Here is a 20,047-nt window from a genome sequence, read left to right as displayed (position 1 = left end):
GGCTTAAATGGGTATGGTGTGAAGGGTTACTTTACACTTCGTATCCGTCTGTAGCCATGAGAGATGGACACTTGTCCACTTTCTCTTATCAGTGGGGTGGAGACAAGTGGAATCTGACTGTTCCCTACCCTGGCACATTTTAGTTGACTTGCTTTATTTTAACAGCTTCAGAGACAGATATCAAGCACTTCCCCAGCATGTGTTGTAATCTGTAGCAGATCAGCACATTACAATGATGTCCCGTAATTGCTGCTACATGTAAAATCGTAGCCTTTTTTCAAAAAAGATTGGAAGCTGTCTTTTGAATATTTGTTCACCATTCACACCCCCCACCATTGATGCACAGTGGCAGCAGTGTGTACCATCTACAAGATGCACTGCAGCAATGCACCAAGGCTCCTTCAACAGCACGTTCCAAACCCGTGACCTCTACCACCTAGAAAGGACAAGGGCAGCTGATGCATGGGAACACCATCACCTGCAAGTTCCCCTCCAAGCCAAACACTATCCTGATGTGGAACTATATCGCCGTTCCTCTGCTGTCGCTGGGTCAAAATCCTGGAACTCCCTAACAGTACTGTGGATGTACCTTCACCCCAAGGACTGCAGCGGTTCAAGAAGGCAGCTCACCATCACCTTCTCGAGGGCAATTAGGGATGAGCAATAAATGCTGGCCTTGCCAGTGATGCCCATATCCCATGAACAAATATATATTTTTAAAAAATTTGGGAACTTCACAATGCTGCCAGAAGATCCCAAGTTCAATTGCTGATCGTAACGAGGGACAGTTGTTGGGGATGCAACAATTGGCCTCCGTACTAGCTTGGGAAGGGGAAAAATGGCCCAAATTTTCTACTCCTGGTTCCTGTTCCATGATTGTGACAAGAGAATATCTTTGTATCGATCTATAGACATTGGGTAAGAATGAGCAAAGGATTGTGCTGCGTTCTCCCATTCCCACCACTACCCTATCTGCAGACATTCCTGACTTCCAGATGAAGGAAGATTCTTGGGGCGAGGTGTTGAGGGAGGTGGGGGCTGCCTCCCGTGAAGATCGAGTTTGAAATTATTTTAACTGCCTGCTTAAAAACACATCAACTAGTTCACTGCTGGATTTAGCTTTTGCAAGAAGTCTATTTCAGGTCAGGCCCCGAGATGCACATAATTTGAGTGAGTGCTCCATCGAAGGATTACAGTGTGAAGATTTCATTTTTTTTTTTTTGCTGCTCAACTGGAATAAATGTTTCTTTCCAAAACAAAATACAATTTTGAAGGAATTCATCTGTCCACAGACTTTCCTTTTATTGAAGGAAGAGATTTTGTTTTCCACTGACCCTGGTGATCTGATTTTTGCCTGATGCCAATTTGAACACCAGACAGCGCGCACGTTAATGACTCAAGATCTTCGTTGAATGGTTCATAGCAAAGCTTCAATGGTTTGCTATCTGAACCCAGAGGGCTTATTTATTTAGCTGAAAGTGGCTACATTGGGTTATTGTAACCGTGTGAAATGTTAAGATCTCTGAGACTGTAACGTTAAAAACAGATATGAACTCTCCAGACTAATTTAAAGAATTACATGACAAAATTTCATGTTTTAAGACTTATTAAACACTAAACTAAAAACTACCAGTAACTAAATAGTACTTTATAAGCAGCTAATACTCCAAATTAGAAAGAGGCATTTTTTTCACTTATTAAAGCACTTGAAAACCTTGCACCACATTTATACATTACACAGTCTTCCTTGAAGCAAAATGTTTGCAGCTATAAGTCCCAAACTTCTCCCAGTTGATCTCCCAGACCTTCTCGAAGTCAATGTTCCTTTTGCTCACTTCAGAGCACTTTTGACCTGGACCTCCGTGAATATGGTGATCCTGCTGATTCCGTTGGTCTCTTCCTTCTCTACAAACCTCAACTTTCTAATCAGGTTCAAGTCCTCATGGCCTTTCACTGTATCGGTGTTTCCCCTCCCCCTCTTCCTCCTGATTAAAGGCCTGCTACCCGACGAGACCCGACGACGTGTGTCGGGTTCGGGTCGGGCCAAGTCCAGTTTGGACACACAAAGTAAGAATTGCATTTTGCTCTGCTAGTAAGTGTTGAAAGTAAAAAAAAAACCTACCTGAGGTGGGAGTACGGGACGCCAAGGAGGGAACCTCCTGAGTCTGCGCAGGGAGTGAGTGTGTGTCTCTATGACGTCATCACGCTCATGCTGCAGCTTCCTGCAGATTCGGAGTCGCAAGGTAGGTAAAGGGAACATTCCGGTGGTTGGGTCGGGCGCAGGAAAAATGCAGAGACTTGGGCCGGGTCAGTTTCTGGTCTGACGTGGTCCAGTCGGGTTCGGTTCGGGTTTTTCTTTCCCCCTGAGCCGAGCAGGCCTTTACTCCTGATGCTACCGCTGCTGGTCTTTTGTCTTCTGGCCTTCCTTACAGCCTGCAGATTTCTTAAAGTCTGTAGAATGTATCCAGAATCAAAAGTCAATAGTCATTTGCTTTTTCAATATGCAGAGGTCACGAGCAGAACCACCCAGGCCTTCCTTTGTTTCCAGGTGTTAGCAATTTCAATTCGTATTTGCATTTTCAGAGCCACTGGCTCCTTGTTTGATCGGAGAGTCTGGGAAAGCACAACCCATTGTCTGTCAGGTGTTATAACCTTGCATTCTCTGCTTTTCAAATGGATCTTTGATCTGGGTTCTTTGTTGTCCTGGTTACCAAATTCCTGTCTTGTTTTTAAGCAGACTTGGTGTGAGGTCACTGTTTTCCTCTGACTCCATCTTGCACTACATTTAAAAATTGCAGTTTTAAATACATAATCATGCTCCAAAGTCCAGCATTCATAAGAGTTGTACAGTTGGGCCAAATGATCAGTTTTCTGTGCTATAGACACTGTGATGTATCTGTCTGGAAGATGGAGATGTGCGATCTGACAGCAATGAAAGCAGGCTTCATTCTGTTGCATGACGGGCTCCCTAATTGCTGAAGGATAAGTGGAGTTTAACTTGTAGTCCATTCCTGGGAGGAGGGCACTGCTCTGTGTTTTGTGTGTGTCCCCAGGGCATCATAGCTCAAGTGATTTGTTACAAACTGTGACTACTTAAATCTTTTTGAGCCATTATTTGGATGCAGTGATTTTGTTACTCTACCAGTTAGAGAGTTACAGATTGCCAAGCAGAAAATCAGCCAACCAAAGATGTATCTTTTTTGCCAAGTTAATGTCGCTGCTATCTTGCTTTTGAACTAACTCAGCTTATTCCAGCATGAAATAAAATATCCTTCAAAACATAATGCCCAAATGGTTGTCAAAATTGGTGAAAGTTGTCTCATTACCTCAAAAGGTCGTCATCCACACTTTTGAAATGCCCTTGAGTTTTTTTTAAAAAAAAGGATTAGGATAGGTTTTTTAAAAGTTAGATTTTCTGTAGAAAGAGGTAAGTGACTTGAAATACAGTCTCAGCATTTCTTGTACAAAAATCTTTACAAAGTTTGAAAATAATACGTGCTGATATGAATAACTTTTGTATGATAACGTGCCTGAATTTAGCCTTTGAAAATTTGAATATCTGCTTGTCATAAAGGCTTCACAACAAAAAAAAAACCTCTCGTCATTGAGAGTGCATGCTGAGAAATTGGGCAAGGTTGAAACCTCACAAACTATTCAGGTTTTCTTAAAAAAAAAAATCCAGTTGTCAATTGTTTGTGAATTGGCAACTAGTCATAGAGTCATAGTCATAGAGAGATACAGCACCGAAACAGGCCCTTCGGCCCATCGAGTCCGCGCTGACCATCAACCACCCATTTATACTAATCCTACACTAATCCCATTTTCCCACTCACATCCCTACCTTCCATCAATTCTCCTACCACCTACCTACACTAGGGGCAATTTTTACAATGGCCAATTTTACCTATCAACCTGCAAGTCTTTGGCATGTGGGAGGAAATTGGAGCACCCGGAGAAACCCACATGGTCACAGGGAGAACTTGCAAACTCCGCACAGGCAGTACCCAGAACCAAACCCGGGTCGCTAGAGCTGTGAGGCTGCGGTGCTAACCACTGTGCCACCCATAGTCAGTAATTCTTGCCCATTTTCTATCTAACTACTCCCTCGCTGATTAATCTTGTGGTGTGGTTGCTGGGTGGAGTTACAGGCGTTGAATTTGTAATCAGTTACTGGGCAGTGGCACTACTTTATATTTCTAAACGTTTGGTGTACTGTTTGCCCCAGGATATCCATCACACAAGTGATTGCCTCAACACGAAAGATTTTAAGCAATCTGAAACCATTGTTTGTAAGCGGTGTGTCGGTAACCAAATAAGCCCAATTTCTGAAGACTGGATGAGTGTTCAAAGTTAAAAGCTCCAATGAACATATTGAAAGGTTTGGTTCAATTTAAAAAAAACATTGTGGAAAAATGTACATTTTTCTATTTTGTTTACAAACTCTCTGGGAATATTGGAGGGGGAGAAAAGACTGGTTGAAATTTATTTCTAAAAGCTTTTGTGATAATTTTTGAACAAATTGACGATGGAATATTTCTGATTTGTCCCTTTTTTTTTAATTAAATGTTTACTTGCAGAATTGTCATGTCACACTTTGACAAGTGTTACAGAAAGTGTTTCCCATACACGTGATTTTTAACATTTTTTCAGAACAAAGTGTACGGGGGGGGGGGAGGAAAAACAGAACTAAGTCCCTATTTTCTTTGACCAAAAGGCAGGAGTCAGTTCTTCATTCCTATATTTGCCTATATGATTAATGTCAAGAGGTCTTTTGCATGCAGAATAACAAAGGGAAGGGACTTCTAGGTAGGTAAGTGGAAACAAAGACCCTAAATTCTCCTGATGCTATGATGTGATAAGTTTTTCTGGATGGATGAATAGTTTTTACCATCCATCACTATTTTGTGATTCTCTTAATTAGCTCTTGAAATCCTATAATCCTTCTGATCGTAAGTTCAACCTCCACTTGTGTACTCTATTAAGATTGTCTCGTGGGAGGCAGTGAACCTTTTTCTTTTCAGTTCATTAGCCAGCTCAGCACTAAAGCTGGAGAGACCTTTTGCACTCGACTCCCACATCATCCTGTGTTGTTTGAGTGCAGCAATATGTTGAACCTGAATGTAGGAAGAGTCCAACAACACGTGAGCCTGATGTGAAGAAATAAAATCTCAAAATTTTATTTGAATGTAACTTTGGTTTATTCCGAAGGAAATTGGTAATTTTTTGAAATCTAACTCTGAAGTGATCTACTCAGAAGTGCTATTTAAAGAATGGGTAAGTTGTTCCTATCCCCTGGCCAATATTTATCCCTAAATCAACATCACTTTAAAAAAAAATATATATATATATATTGCTGTTTGTGAGATCTTGCTGTGTGCTTGCCGGCTGCTGTGTTTCCCTACGTTACACCAGTGATAACACTTCAAAAAATATTTAATGAACTGTAAAATGCTTTGTGATGTCCTGAGCTTGTAACAGGTTTTATATAAATGCAAGTTCTTTTTAAAGCAAAGAATGTTGTATAAATGTCACAGCAGGTAGGAGGAAGTGTTGAAGAAAGTGATTTTTCTGTTGTGTAATTCTGCAAATGGATTAAAATATAAATGTTAACCAGATTTGGTTTTGGATAAATGTTTTTACCATTTTGATTGGAAATCAGTAATGCAGTGTGTGCATCACTAATAACTATCAAAAATGGGTTTAAAAAAGACAGACTTGCATTTTTATGACCGTTTTACAGCTAGTGAAGTACTTTTGAAGTGTGGTCACTGTCGCACTATAGGAAATTCGGCAGCCAATATATGAACAGATAATGGATAATCGCAGAATCATACAGTGCAGAAGAGGCCCTTCGGCCCATCGAGTCTGCACCGATGCATTAAAACACCTGACCTGTCTACCTAATCCCATTTGCCAGCACTTGGCCAATAGCCTTGAATGTTATGGTGTGCCAAGTGCTCATCCAGGTACTTTTTAAAGGATGTGAGGCAACCTGCATCTACCACCCTCCCAGGCAAGGCATTCCAGACAGTCACCACCCTCTGGGTAAAAAAAGTTCTTCCTCAAATCCCCCTTAAACCTCCCGCCCCTCACCTTAAACTTGTGACCCCTCGTAACTGACCCTTCACTAAGGGGAACAGCTGCTCTCTATCCACCCTGTCCATGCCCCTCATAATCTTGTACACCTCGATCAGGTCACCCCTCAGTCTTCTCTGCTCCAGTGAAAACAGCCCAAGCCTATCCAACCTCTCTTCATAGCTTAAATGTTCCATCCCAGGCAACATCCTAGTGAATCGCCTCTGCACCCCCTCCAATGCAATCACATCCTTCCTATCATGTGGCGACCAGAATTGCACACAGTACTCCAGCTGTGGCCTTACCAAAGTTCTGTACAACTCCAACATGACCTCCCTGCTTTTGTAATCTATGCCTCAATTGATAAAGGCAAGTGTCCCATATGCCTTTTTCACTACCCTATTAACCTGCCCTTCTGCCTTCAGAGGTCTATGGACAAACACGCCAAGGTCCCTTTGTTCCTCGGAACTTTCCAGTGTCAGGCCATTCATTGAATACTTCCGTGTCACATTACTCCTTCCAAAGTGTATCACCTCTCACTTTTCAGCGTTGAATTCCATCTGCCACTGTTCTACCCATTTGACCATCCCGTCTATATCTTCCTGTAACCCATGACACTCCACCTCACTGTTAACCACTCGGCCAATCTTTGTGTCATCTGCGAACTTACTGATCCTACACCCGACATAGTTGTTTATGTTTATGTTGTTGTTGACTATGTTGTTTATATAAATGACAAACAATATGGGACCCAGCATAGATCCCTTTGGTACGCCACTGGACACTGGCTTCCAGTCACTAAAACAGCAGTCTGTCATCACTCTCTGTCTCCTACAGAGAAGCCAATTTTGAATCCACTTTATCAAGTTACCCTGTATCCCATGTGCATTTGCTTTCTTGATAAGTCTCCCATGTGGGACCTTGTCAAAGGCTTTGCTGAAATCCACAATAAACTACATCAACTGCACTACCCTCATCTACACACCTGGTCACATGCTCAAAAAATTCAATCAAATTTGTTAGGCATGACCTCCCTCTGACAAAGCCATGCTGACTATTCCTGATCAAATTTTCCTTCCCCAAGTGGAGATAGATTCTCTCCTTCAGAATCTTCTCCAATAGTTTCCCTACCACTGACATGAGACTCACTGGTCTGTAGTTCCCTGGCTTATCTCTGCAACCTTTCTTAAATCGTGGGACCACATTAGCTGTTCTCCAGTCCTCTGGCACCTCCCCCTGTGGCCAGAGAGGAATTAAAAATTAGGGTCAGAGCCCCTGCAATCTCCACCCTCGCCTCCCACAGCATCCTGGGACACAAATTGTCCGGACCTGGAGATTTGTCCACTTTTAAGCCTTCAAAAACCTCCAATACCTTCTCACTCCCTATGACAATTTGCTCAAGAACCTCACAGTCTCTCTCTCAGTTCCATATCTACATCCTCTTTCTCTTGGGTGAAGACAGATGTGAAGTATTCATTCAACACCCTACCAATGTCCTCTGGCTCCACTCTCAAATTTCCCCCTTGATCCCTAATGGGTCCTACTCTTTCCCTGGTTATCCTCTTCCCATTGATATAGAATATCTTGGGATTTTCCCTACTTTTACCAGCCAGAGCTTTCTCATATCCCCTCTTTGTTCTCCTAATTGCTTTCTTAAGCTCCATCCTACACTTTCTGTACTCCACTAATGCTTCCATTGATTTGCTCTCCTTGTATTTGCTAAACGCCTCTCTTTTCCTTCTCATCATACCCTGAATGTTTCTGGTCATCCATGGTTCTCTGGGCTTGTTGCTCCTACCTGTTACCCTGGAGGGAACATGTTGGGACTGTACCCTCCCCATTTCCTTTTTGAATGCCCCCCACTGCTCTTCTGTAGATTTCCATTCTGTAGAATGACCAGATCATCTCTGCTGGTGATGTTGATGAGGGATAAATATTGGCCAGGACACCGGGAATAGCTCACAAGTTTTTCAGAATAGTTCCATGGGATCATTTGTATCCACCTGAGCAGGCAAACAGGTCCTCGGCTTGATTCATTTTGCTGTTGGTCTGCTGACTCTCAAGTTTTGATACCAGCTGTTTCAGATCAAAAGAGAATAGTTCTGGGTCATTGGCAGCTCCAGGTCAGAAGGTTGTGAATTCAAGCTTCCCAGCCAGGATTTGAACACATAATCTTTGCTGATTTAACTGCCATACTAAGATGGATAATGCTCGCCATAAAATACTGAGGTGGAAGCGAAGACTGCAGATTCATCCTTTTGGATGAGATGTTAAACCAAGGTTCAGCTTGCTTCCTCAGGTACATGGTGCAAGCTGGAAAGGGATTGTTCTTTGACAAGACTGGGGTCAAATGGACTGAAGAGGCCTTTCCAAATAAGATTTTGTTCAAGTGATTGAGAATGGACTTGAGTTGAGAAAGGCAGAGAGAGTCTTTGTCTGCAAAGAGTTATGAGTCACTACCACAACAGAACTAGAAAACCAATTCTGGTTTCTTCAGTGAAGCTCTGCTCTGCTCTGTTTCGTTTTCAGTTCTATTTGATGGAATCTTTTGACGCACAAACATGCCGATGTCGTCATTATAGCTATTTTCCCATTTCAGACACAATTGAGAACCTGTGGCACAAGATTCATCCATGTTGTTGCTGTAATCCACACCAATAAAGTATCGATTTGAATATTAGAAATGGTTCTTTTTGAATGGGCTGCAGTTTCCATCCCATAATGCTGGTCATACCAGGCCTGCCTGCTCATGGGAAATAAGTTCTATTCTATACTTCACCATGAGGGTGAAACCAGACCTTGACTCTGAATTATCAGTCTTTTCCATTGAAGTTAGTAGAAAAGAAAAGCAGGCTGCCAATTTCATGAGCAGCTGTTGTTTCATCCCCATATCTCTGAACTGCAGACAGAAACTTCTAACTTTCTAGTACCTACCTGAAGATGTGTGCATTTAACCAGTTTCTTTCCTCTGCTTTCTTTTTCCCCCCTCTCTTGGAAGGTAGCCAGAGTACAGTTCCGTGGCTGTCTTCCGTGGACTCAGCTAAGTGGCCATTCTTCATATCAGTTTAAATGGTGTGTGTATGTTGTTAACCTACTCAACCAAGCAGACAGCATGGCTGCACCTGCACTCAATCCTGCTCCAATGCCACACATGCAGGAGTTGCTGGTTACTGAGTGGGAACTCTGAGTGACTTCTCCTTTTAGTGTCAGTTAGTAGCACTCTCCTGGAGTCACAAGGTTGTGGGTTTAAATCCCACTCCAGGACTTGAACACAAAAATCCAGGCTGATACTCAAGTGCATTACTGAGGGAGTACTGACCTGTCAGAGGTGCCGTCTTTCAGAGGAGACATTAAACCATTAAGCCTGTTTGCCTGCTCAGGTGGATGTAAAAGATGCCGTGGCGCTATTTTGAAGAGCAGGGGAGTTATCTCCAGTGTCCTGGCCAATATTTATCTCTCAAACAACACCATAAACAGATTATCTGGTCATTGTCACATTGTTGTTTGTCAGAGCTTGCTGTGTGTAAATTGGCTGCCGGATTTTGCACATTACAACAGTGATTATACTTCAAAAGTACTTAATCGGCTGTAAAGCACTTTGGGGCGTCCTGTGGTTGTGAAGGGCGCTATACAAACGCAACTTTGTCTTTTCTGTCAAATCCACTAGTGTTGACACTGCATCTTGGCTGATTTTTATTTTTTGATTTGAACTAATTCAGCAAAAACCTGGGAATTGAGCTGGGACTTTATTTTAAAAAGTTGGCTGTGGCTCAATTACATGCTGTCTTTACAAATGGAGGCATCCTACCATTGGTTAGCAACAGTTAAAAGCCTAATCCTGCAGAGCAATGCTTCATTGAAGTGCACTTCTCCCTGAGCTGGGGAATGGGGCCTTGCGTGCCTAATCCAGCCAATTTTAGTGATTCCCACTCGGTCCATAACTGTAGCCACTCTTTCATAAAGGCTGAGCCTGTTGAGCTCGTGACGAAACTGTTTATGCCTGTAACAAATAAATTGGAATAGTATGATATTAGCTGATAAGCCCTTAGAAGTTTTATCCAACCCATTTCAGATCTTTGGGTGTATGAGAGAATACAGTGTGGAAGACGAATAAGTGAGAGAGTTACTCTTGTACTTGTGCTGACTTCGAAAGAGGCCCGAGACTCTGAAGCCTGTCACTTTTTTTCTTGAGCAGGGAACAATGTATGGGACAAAGAAAACCTACAAAAGAGAGGATAAAATGAAGTAAGACAAACAATGTAGGCTGGCATATTAGTTACCTTGATGTATTTTCAACCAGTGTAGAAATTGTATCCTGTCTCTTTCTTCAAGTTTTATTTTTAAAAAAAATATATAAATTCATGTGCTACAGGTGTAACCAATATCAACAGCGATGGGTGTCTTTAAATTGAATGCTTCAGTTTACATGTCACTTTATGACTAAAGGTTGTTTACTTCTAATGGGAATTTTAAATTAAATTGTAGTAGTTCTGCCTCATGGAAGATCAGCACAGGTTGGTGGAACAATAATGTCATGTACCAGGGCGGCGAATGCCTCCCAGTTTTCCGCTTTGGAAGCAGATTGCCTTCTCACCAGGAAATATCCATTAGAACTTTACCAAGCTTTATATTTTCCTCTGGGTTTGTGTTCGTGTTTGACATAAATAGCAGTATTAAAATTCTGGCAGATTGGCCATTTAAGAAAAATATACAAAACCTCAATCAGCAAGTTTTTTTTAATCATTGAGCGACATCTTAATTGGGTCATCTTTTATTCTTTTACTATTCGCCATTAAAGCTTAACCATGATATTAAAATTAGTGACATCACCGCCAGATGTTTACTGGCCAGTGTTGGTAGCTTTAATGCAGTGTAACAAATGTGAACAGCAAAATCTTCTGCAAAATGTAGGCATTTCAGTAGATCACCTCCTTTTGTGGTGGTGCTCATAGTTCAGGATCCTGTCAGGGGCTAGGGCAGTCAGTGAGGAATGGAACACAGGCCCAGAGTGCCTGTGGTTTAAAATCTTGAGTAGATGCCACTTGTACTGTTGCAGAACTCCTTTTGGTTACTGCAGCGTTGACCAAGGCTACATACATCAGTTGGACTTGAACCCACGACCTTCTGACTCGTGACAGTGCTACCAACTGACCCAGTTGGTTTTCGAACTGTAGTATGTTTGTGCTTTGTATATTATAAACAAAATATACCCACAGCAAGGGCTTTTTCTGTCAATTTTATATTGTTTTGGTTGGTGTTAGCCAATGTTTTCTATCATTGGGAGAGAAAGGTGGTTTTATAAACAATGTGCTGTGCCAGTGACCACGTTTTTTTGCTGTCCGTCAAAGAAGATCAACCTATCTGATGTTCTGGCCCTGCTGCAAAATGTCTTCATTAGATTCATAGGAAAGGGAGCCTTTGGCTGCCTAGTTGAGGCTCTTCCGTTGGAAAAATTCTTGTAAGTTCAAAAATCCAGCCTCCAAAGAGGATTGTTTGGAGGGATTTCATAGGCAGCTGAAATGCTTTTTAATCGTTCATGGGATTTGGGCATCGCTGGCTAAGCCAGCATTTATTGCCCATCGCTGATTGCCCTTGAGAAGGTGGTGGTGAGCTGCTGTCTTGAACCGCTGTAGTTCTTGGGGTGTAGGTGCACCGACAGTGCTGTTAGGAAGGGAGTTCCAGGATTTTGACCCAAAAGCTTAACTTGAATATAAAACATTACATGGGTTTTGTTTTTGAAACCTTCTATTTAATATTAGGCCTTTTGAGTTACCGAGCAACCAGGATGGCAGTAGAAACTATTTTCTGATCTAGTATTTTTTTAAACTAGATCTTTACTGACCTTTTTCATAACTTCTTGGTACTTTTGCTAACTATTGATTTGTATGTTCAATAACTATTCAGTTGTGTTTTATGGCTGTTTATGAATGATATTTGAGCCAAAACAATACAGGTATGACAGGTGTGTGGTTGACACACAACTTTCATTTTAAAGTTGAACACAATTTTTAAAAAATCCTTAAGTTTCCTACATCTGCTTTGGATGAATGGTCCTCAACTAACACGGGTAACTGGACTAATTTTTAAAAAATGCATTTTACTCCGTATTGAAGTTTCAAAATATTCAAGGATTTGGTTAGTCTTGAGGAGACATGGTTTCAGTGTTTAATTGGATAATGTGTGCTGAATGAACAGGCCCATGATCAGTCTGTAGGACCACATGATAAGCAGCTGATGCCTATTAGGAAAGGCTGCAATCTTTGTCGTTGGTGACAGCGTCTTGTGTTTATTGGATTTGCTGTGTAAGTTTGTCGCTCTCACTCTCACTCTCACTCTGTCTCTGTCTCTGTCTCTGTCTCTGTCTCTCTCTCTCTCTCTCTCTCGCTCTCGCTCTGTCTGTGTCACACTCTCGCTCTCTGGTTATGCATTCAGCAGTTTTGTGCATTGGGTAAGGCCCCTGTTAGGTGGTCGGAGTGTTCTGGCTTTCTTGAAATCTTTCTCACTCTCACTCACACCCTCTCTCTCCCTCTCTTTCCCTTCCCATCTCAGCATTCTGGATGAAACAGACATTTTGTGATCAAGCCAGGACATTGGAGTTTGCTTCATAGTGGAATTGGACGCTCAAGGTTTGGACACTGGGCTGCATTTTTCACATCGTTCTAAGGTATGAGCAGTTTGCACAATGCTTAACAGGAGAGCTTTTTTTTATATTATGGTTGGTTTTGTTCGTTATCTTCTTTCCTGGGATGTGGGCGTCATTCCTAATTGCCCTTGAACTGAGTGGCTGGCTAGGGCATTTAAGAGTCAACCACATTGCTGTGGGTCTGGAGTCACATGTAGGCCAGACCAGGTAAGGACAGCAGATTTCCTTCCCTAAAGGACTTGGTGAATCAGATGGGTTTTTCTGACAGTCGACCATAATTTCATGGCACCATTACTGAGACTAGCTTTCAATTCCACATTCTTATTTATTAACTGAATTTAAATTCCACCAGCTGCTGTGTTGGGATTTAAACCTGTGTCCCCAGGGTATTAGCCTGGGCCTCTGGATTACTAGTCCAGTGACACGACCACTTCTTCTTTCTTTTGGGCCTCCTTATCTCGAGAGACAATGGATACGCGCCTGGAGGGGGTCAGTGGTTTGTGAAGCAGCGCCTGGAGTGGCTATAAAGGCCAATTCTGGAGTGACAGGCTCTTCCACAGGTGCTGCAGAGAAATTTGTTTGTTGGGGCTGTTGCACAGTTGGCTCTCCCCTTGCGCCTCTGTCTTTTTTCCTGCCAACTACTAAGTCTCTTCGACTCGCCACAATTTAGCCCTGTCTTTATGGCTGCCCGCCAGCTCTGGTGAATGCTGGCAACTGACTCCCACGACTTGTGATCAATGTCACACGATTTCATGTCGCGTTTGCAGACGTCTTTATAACGGAGACATGGACGGCCGGTGGGTCTGATACCAGTGGCGAGCTCGCTGTACAATGTGTCTTTGGGGATCCTGCCATCTTCCATGCAGCTCACATGGCCAAGCCATCTCAAGCGCCGCTGACTCAGTAGTGTGTATAAGCTGGGGGTGTTGGCCGCTTCAAGGACTTCTGTGTTGGAGATATAGTCCTGCCACCTGATGCCAAGTATTCTCCGAAGGCAGCGAAGATGGAATGAATTGAGACGTCGCTCTTGGCTGGCATACGTTGTCCAGGCCTCGCTGCCGTAGAGCAAGGTACTGAGGACACAGGCCTGATACACTCGGACTTTTGACACGACCACTACACCACTGTCTTCCCCACCCATGTCACTCCCCCAAATCCTGAAATGTTATGAAGACTTCAACTTTGATCCACCAACTTTAAAATCAGTGAGGCAGCTTTGGGTTTACTGGTTCTGATTTAATTCAGTGAAATAGCTTTTTATCTTTTAAATAAAAATCCAATTGATTTATAATGTGTGACGGTGAATGAATAAGGACTTCAGTTCTTGAATTCAAAGTGCTGCAAACCGTAGGACTGTGTATCCTGAAGTATGATATTGCTATGTAACTTGGTTTGGGACAAATGGTTTCCTTCATGTTATACAATGCTTGTGCTCTGATGTGAAGAGTTGTTTTATGCCACCTTCGAGTTTATTTTCCAGCATTTGAGCTGATTTAAAATGAATCTGTAGCATCCCACCCCCTGTTCATTTATCATAAAGTTGCTTTACATTTGCAACCTATTGTTAGTGAAGTTGACGGGCTCAATTCTTCCTTTTTTTTTCTCCCCCTTAAGTTCCCGTCATCAGGTGGAGATAGCAAGCCGCGATGACTTATTTTTCCTGAAGGGCGAATTAATTTGCACCCTCCATGCTAGATTCTGACTCAGAGTATTGGCAGTTGCGTCAGAGCTGGGAATAGATCAGATCGACACCACCTCTGTGTTTTTTTAAAAAGAGCTTCACGAAACACTTTTCCAAACAGTTCACTTTTTAGAAGCTGCGATTGCAACTCGACGAGATTCTAATACTCCAGCATTAGGAATGATTTTTTTTTCTCTTCAGCTAATACTGCAAATGAATCTAGAATGTCTGATCGACAATTAGGCTTTTATGATGGTTTGGGTTGACCTGCCCTGCCCTGCTCCAATCTAGTGGTGGATTTCCTGCAGTACAAATAGTTGATTTTAAAGTGCCTGTGTGGCATCATGCATCTATCTTGCAAAATACAATTGGGTGTTAAAAGAAATATTTGATTTTAATGCATCAAAAACACATTTGAATTCAGTGGCATTTGCCAAATTAATGATTCGATGTAAATAATTAAGTCATGAAAAGGAGCAACATAATGGCTGCCATGTATGTGTGTTGTCTTCCTCAGTGGAAAATCACTAAATGTAGCAGTTGCTTCCATCCATAAGTTGAACACCTATAGAACATTGAGTAATCACTGAAAGCTATGTTGGAATTGCCCTTGAAGATATTGAAAAGCAATGTGTATTTATATTTGTATAACCTGTTTTGTTCTTTAAGATGTTCTATTGAAAATACTCATTTGGGAGGAGGGTTGAAATAGTGGAATTCTGCTAACCATTCCCCTTCTATCTGGTAGAGACTCTAGGGGAGTGTCTTGTGGGGTGCTCCCAGTATACTGTGAGGATTCTGGTCAGTATCTGTTCCAGTAGGCCTAGTAAAACCTCCGTTGCCTTGAGAACTGACTTCAAGCCTGTACCGAGGCTTCAAAAGGCCCCAAGACAGCCCAAAACAAAAGCAGTTGAATCCCCAAGGGAATCGGTTTGCTTTTAGTACAATAGTACTTTTCTCCCTTTGGAGCATTCTTAAACAAAACACTTGCCTGTATAATTTACCAGCTTGAACCAGTCAAGGTGCATGTAGTAGTGTGAAACTGCTCCTTGCACTGTGACCACAGCTTCTTATTGGCCAGCACTGCACCTTTTAAAGCAATCCCAACACTTTCTCTGAGCTCTTGTGTGTTCGTAGCAGTGTTGCAGTCACTCTCCAGTGAATATATTAAATCCAGTCGGAATTCCGAAGAGTTCCGAAGAAGGGTCACTGACCCGAAACGTTAACTCTGCTTCTCTTTCCACAGATGCTGCCAGACCTGCTGAATGAATCCAGCATTTCTTGTTTTTGTTTCAGATTTCCAGCATCCGCAGTATTTTGCTTTTATATTAAATCCAGTCTTTGGAGCAACAGTGTAGGTTCTCTTATTTCCACACTGCTTCAGTAGTAAAGATTTCTGTTACAAGTAAAAAGACTTGCATTAAGAAAGTGCTTTCATGACCACTGGACATCTCAAAGTGCTTTCGAGGGAATGAAGTACTTTTTTAAAAAAAAGTGTATTCACACAGTGAACACTCGCAACATTTAAGAAGTATTTAGATGAGCCCTTAAAACGCCAAAGCATACAAGGCTACGGGCCAAGTGCTGGAAAATGGGATTAGAATAGTTAGGTACCTGATGTCAGGCACAGACACGATGGGCCGAAGGGCCTGTTTCGGTGCTGTATAACTCTGACTGACTGTATGTTGTAATGCAGGAAATGCAGCACCCAGTTTGCGCACAGCAAACTCCACAAACAGTGATGTGATAATGACCAGATAATCTGATTTTGTGATGAGTAAAGGGCATAAATTATTGGCCTGGACACAGGGAAACTCCACCCCCCCACCACCGCTCTTTATAGTGCCATTGGATCTTTTGCATCCACCCAAGCAAGCAGATGGGTCCTCCGTTTAACCTGTCGTCTGAAAGATGGCATCTCTGGCAGTGCAGCACTCCGCACTCCCTCCGTACTGCACTGGCGTATCAGCCTTGATTTTTGTGCTCAAGCCCTGGAGTGGGACTTGTGACAGACACGAGTGCTACCAAGTGAGCCACAGCTGACACTAAGTAGATAACAGTAGTAACAGACAGTACTTGGAACGGACAAAGGAGCCACTTCCTGCTCCAATTTAATCCACAATGGACTTTTTATTACCAGTTGTTGAAGCATTCCAGATTAACTGCTAAAATAGCCGAATCCACCAACACTGGTAGTCAGACCAGTTTAGTCACATGACTAATTGACTGTTGGAGTTTTTTGCATTTGAACTGGCCACAGTTTTAAAACTCAAAGCTGTTTTTCTCCTGGACTGAGAACATCTCTCCTCCTGTCTGCGTTCATCTCACTCAACCAGCTTCGGAAACCATTGAAGACATATGAACCCCAAGAGAGAAAAGTCTCCTACAGTGAAAAAGGTTTAAGAAGAATACTGGGCCCCAACAAAAAGCAAGACTAACTACAACCAAGGATCCTACAGCAAGCTTGAAGCACAGTTTAAAAAAAAAAAACCCTCTTCAGAGATTGCCTCAAACCTCGCCACTTTACTTTTCTTCTCTTTTCTGTCCCTATTTGCATGTGTGTATCACGTGTGCATGCTAGCGTGGGCACGGCATGTAACCATAGGTGTTAACCGACTTAGAGTTTAAGTTTAAGGTTTAATAAATTTCACTTTTCTTCTTTAAACCTAAGAAAACCTGGTGTGTTCATTTCTTTTCCTTTTATAATTGGAAAGCAGTGAACAAGGATTCACCAAAGGGGGAGCTCAAAACAGTGTGTTGAAAATTAAACCCTGTTATTATAAGACCAGGTGAAGACAGTAAAAGACCCCTCGACACCTCACCTGGTCGTAACAGTAGGGGACGACCAGTCAACGCCACATAAGGACGCTAAATTCAATTGACACCAAGTTGGGGTTGCGGAGGACCCCAGGCAACATCCAAGAGATTCGCAGAGTTTACATATGGACTCATCCCTGGGATTATGGGAAAGCCACTACGTCTCTCAAATTATGGGGGCCTTTTTATGAGCCTTGTCCGGTTTATGCGGCCTTCCTAATGACAGTTTGCGCAAGAACTGAGTGCAGACAGAGCTATGAGGCCTATATTGCCCATGTAGTAGGCCTCTGTGTGCCTGGAAATAAGAGCTAGTGCCTGTGGAATTTCACACATCAGGTGCTCCAGTGTCACATTATTGGCCTCCCGATGTTATTGGAATATTGAACCATTTTTCAGCCGAGATTGTGAGCACAATTTTCTCCAACTGCTGCCCAAATTTCCACTGTCACACCTCGTCCACAAATGATAACAAAGAACAGTACAGCACAGCAACAGGCCATTCAGCCCTCCAAGCCTGTGCCGATCTTGATGCCTGCCGAAACTAACACCTTCTGCACTTCCGGGGCCCATATCCCTCTATTCCCTTCCTATTCATATATTTGTCAAGATGTCTCTTAAACGTCGCTATCGTATCTGCTTCCACCACCTCCCCTGGCAGCAAGTTCCAGGCACTCACCACCCTCTCTGTTTAAAAAAAAAAACTTGCCTCGCACATCCCCTCTAAACTTTGTCCCTCACACCTTAAACCTATGTCCCCTAGTAACTGACTCTTCCACCCTGGGAAAAAGCTTCTGACTATCCACTCTGTCCATGCCACTCATAACTTTGTAAACCTCTATCATGTCGCCCCTCCACCTCCGTCGTTCCAGTGAAAACAATCCGAGTTTTTCCAACCTCTCCTCATAGCTAATACCCTCCAGACCAGGCAACATCCTGGTAAACCACCTCTGTACCCTCTCCAAAGCCTCCACGTCCTTCTGGTAGTGTGGCGACCAGAATTGCACGCAATATTCTAAGTGTGGCCTAACTAAGCTTCTGTACAGCTGCAACATGACTTGCCAATTTTTATACTCTATGCCCCGACCGATGAAGGCAAGCATGCTGTATGCCTTCTTGACTACCTTATCCACCTGCATTGCCACTTTCAGTGACCTGTGGACCTGTACACCCAGATCTCTCTGCCTGTCAATACTCCTAAGGGTTCTGCCATTTACTGTATACCTCCCACCTGCATTAGACCTTCCAAAATGCATTACCTCACATTTGTCCGGATTAAACTCCATCTGCCATTTCTCCGCCCAAGTCTCCAACCGATCTATATCCTGCTGTATCCTCTGACAATCCTCATCATGATCTGCAACTCCACCAACCTTTGTGTCGTCTGCAAACTTACTAATCAGACCAGCTACATTTTCCTCCAAATCATTTATATATACTACAAACAGCAAAGGTCCCAGCACTGATCCCTGCGGAACACCACTAGTCACATCCCTCCATTCAGAAAAACACCCTTCCACTGCTACCCTCTGTCTTCTGTGACTGAGCCAGTTCTGTATCCATCTTGCCAGCTCACCTCTGATCCCTTGTGACTTCTCCTTTTGCACCAGTCTGCCATGCGGGACCTTGTCAAAGGCTTTACTAAAGTCCATATAGACAATATCCACTGCCCTTCCCTCATCAATCATCTTCGTCACTTCCTCAAAAAACTCAATCAAATTAGTAAGACACGACCTCCCCTTCACAAAACCGTGCTGTCTCTCGCTAATAAGTTCGTTTGTTTCCAAATGGGAGTAAATCCTGTCCCGAAGAATCCTCTCTAATAATTTCCCTACCACTGATGTAAGGCTCAGCGGCCTATAATTTCCTGGATTATCCTCACCACCCTTCTTAAACAAAGGAACAACATTGGCTATTCTCCAGTCCTCTGGGACCTCACCTGTAGCCAATGAGGATGCAAAAATTTCTGTCAAGGCCCCAGCAATTTCTTCCCTTGCCTCCCTCAGTATTCTAGGGCAGATCCCATCAGGCCCTGGGGACTTATCTACCTTAATGCTTTGCAAGACACCCAACACCACCTCCTTTTTGATAATGAGATGACTGAGACTATCTGCACTCCCTCCCCTAGGCTCATCATCCACCAAGTCCTTCTCCTTGGTGAATACTGATGCAAAGTACTCATTTAGCACCTCACCCATTTCCTCTGGCTCCACGCATAGATTCCCATCTCTGTCCTTGAGTGGGTCAACCCTTTCCCCAGTTACCCTCTTGCTCTTTATATATGTCTAAAAAGCCTTGGGATTTTCCTTAATCCTGTTTGCCAATGACTTTTCATGACCCCTTTTAGCCCTCCTAACTCCTTGCTTAAGTTCCTTCCTACTGTCTTTATATTCCTCAAGTGCTTCATCTGTTCCTAGCCTTCCAGCCGTTACAAATGCTTCCTTTTTCTTTTTGACTAGGCTCACAATATCCCGTATTATCCAAGCTTCCCGAAACTTGCCAAACTTGTCTTTCTTCCTCACAGGAACATGCTGGTCCTGGATTCTAATCAGCTGACGTTTGAAAGACTCCCACATGTCAGATGTTAACTTGCCCTCAAACAGCCGCCCCCAATCTAAATTCTTCAGTTCCTGCCTAATATTGTTATAATTAGCCTTCCCCTAATTTAGCACCTTCACCCGAGGACTACTCTTCTCCTTATCCACAAGTACCTTAAAACTTATGGAATTATGGTCACTGCTTCCGAAATGCTTCCCCACTGAAACTTCGACCACCTGGCCGGGCTCATTCCCCGATACCAGGTCCAGAATGGCCCCATCCCTATTTGGACTATC

At 43.0% G+C, this 20,047-nt stretch overlaps 2 protein-coding genes across 5 annotated transcripts in view; one reads left to right on the top strand and one right to left on the bottom strand.

Annotated features, from left to right (window-relative positions):
- pierce2 (piercer of microtubule wall 2) overlaps positions 1-2,758 on the bottom strand; it is a 141,657-nt gene extending 138,899 nt beyond the window's left edge. The window contains exon 1 of the mRNA XM_068017833.1: positions 2,123-2,758. The gene's annotated coding sequence lies outside the window, so the exon portion shown is untranslated. The remainder of the gene's footprint in view (positions 1-2,122) is intronic.
- Positions 1-20,047, top strand: part of rab27a (RAB27A, member RAS oncogene family) — a 123,986-nt gene that overhangs the window by 28,379 nt on the left and 75,560 nt on the right. For 2 of the 4 annotated variants that reach the window (XM_068017835.1, XM_068017836.1), the window contains exon 3: positions 12,625-12,739. The exons of the other annotated variants lie outside the window; for them this stretch is intronic. The gene's annotated coding sequence lies outside the window, so the exon portion shown is untranslated. The remainder of the gene's footprint in view (positions 1-12,624; positions 12,740-20,047) is intronic. 4 annotated transcript variants of the gene reach the window in all.

The sequence above is a fragment of the Heterodontus francisci genome, chromosome 38 (genome assembly GCF_036365525.1).
Source record: "Heterodontus francisci isolate sHetFra1 chromosome 38, sHetFra1.hap1, whole genome shotgun sequence".
Lineage (NCBI taxonomy): Eukaryota > Metazoa > Chordata > Chondrichthyes > Heterodontiformes > Heterodontidae > Heterodontus > Heterodontus francisci.
Note: the sequence above shows the minus strand (reverse complement) of the source record. Positions and strands in the feature narration are given on the sequence as shown.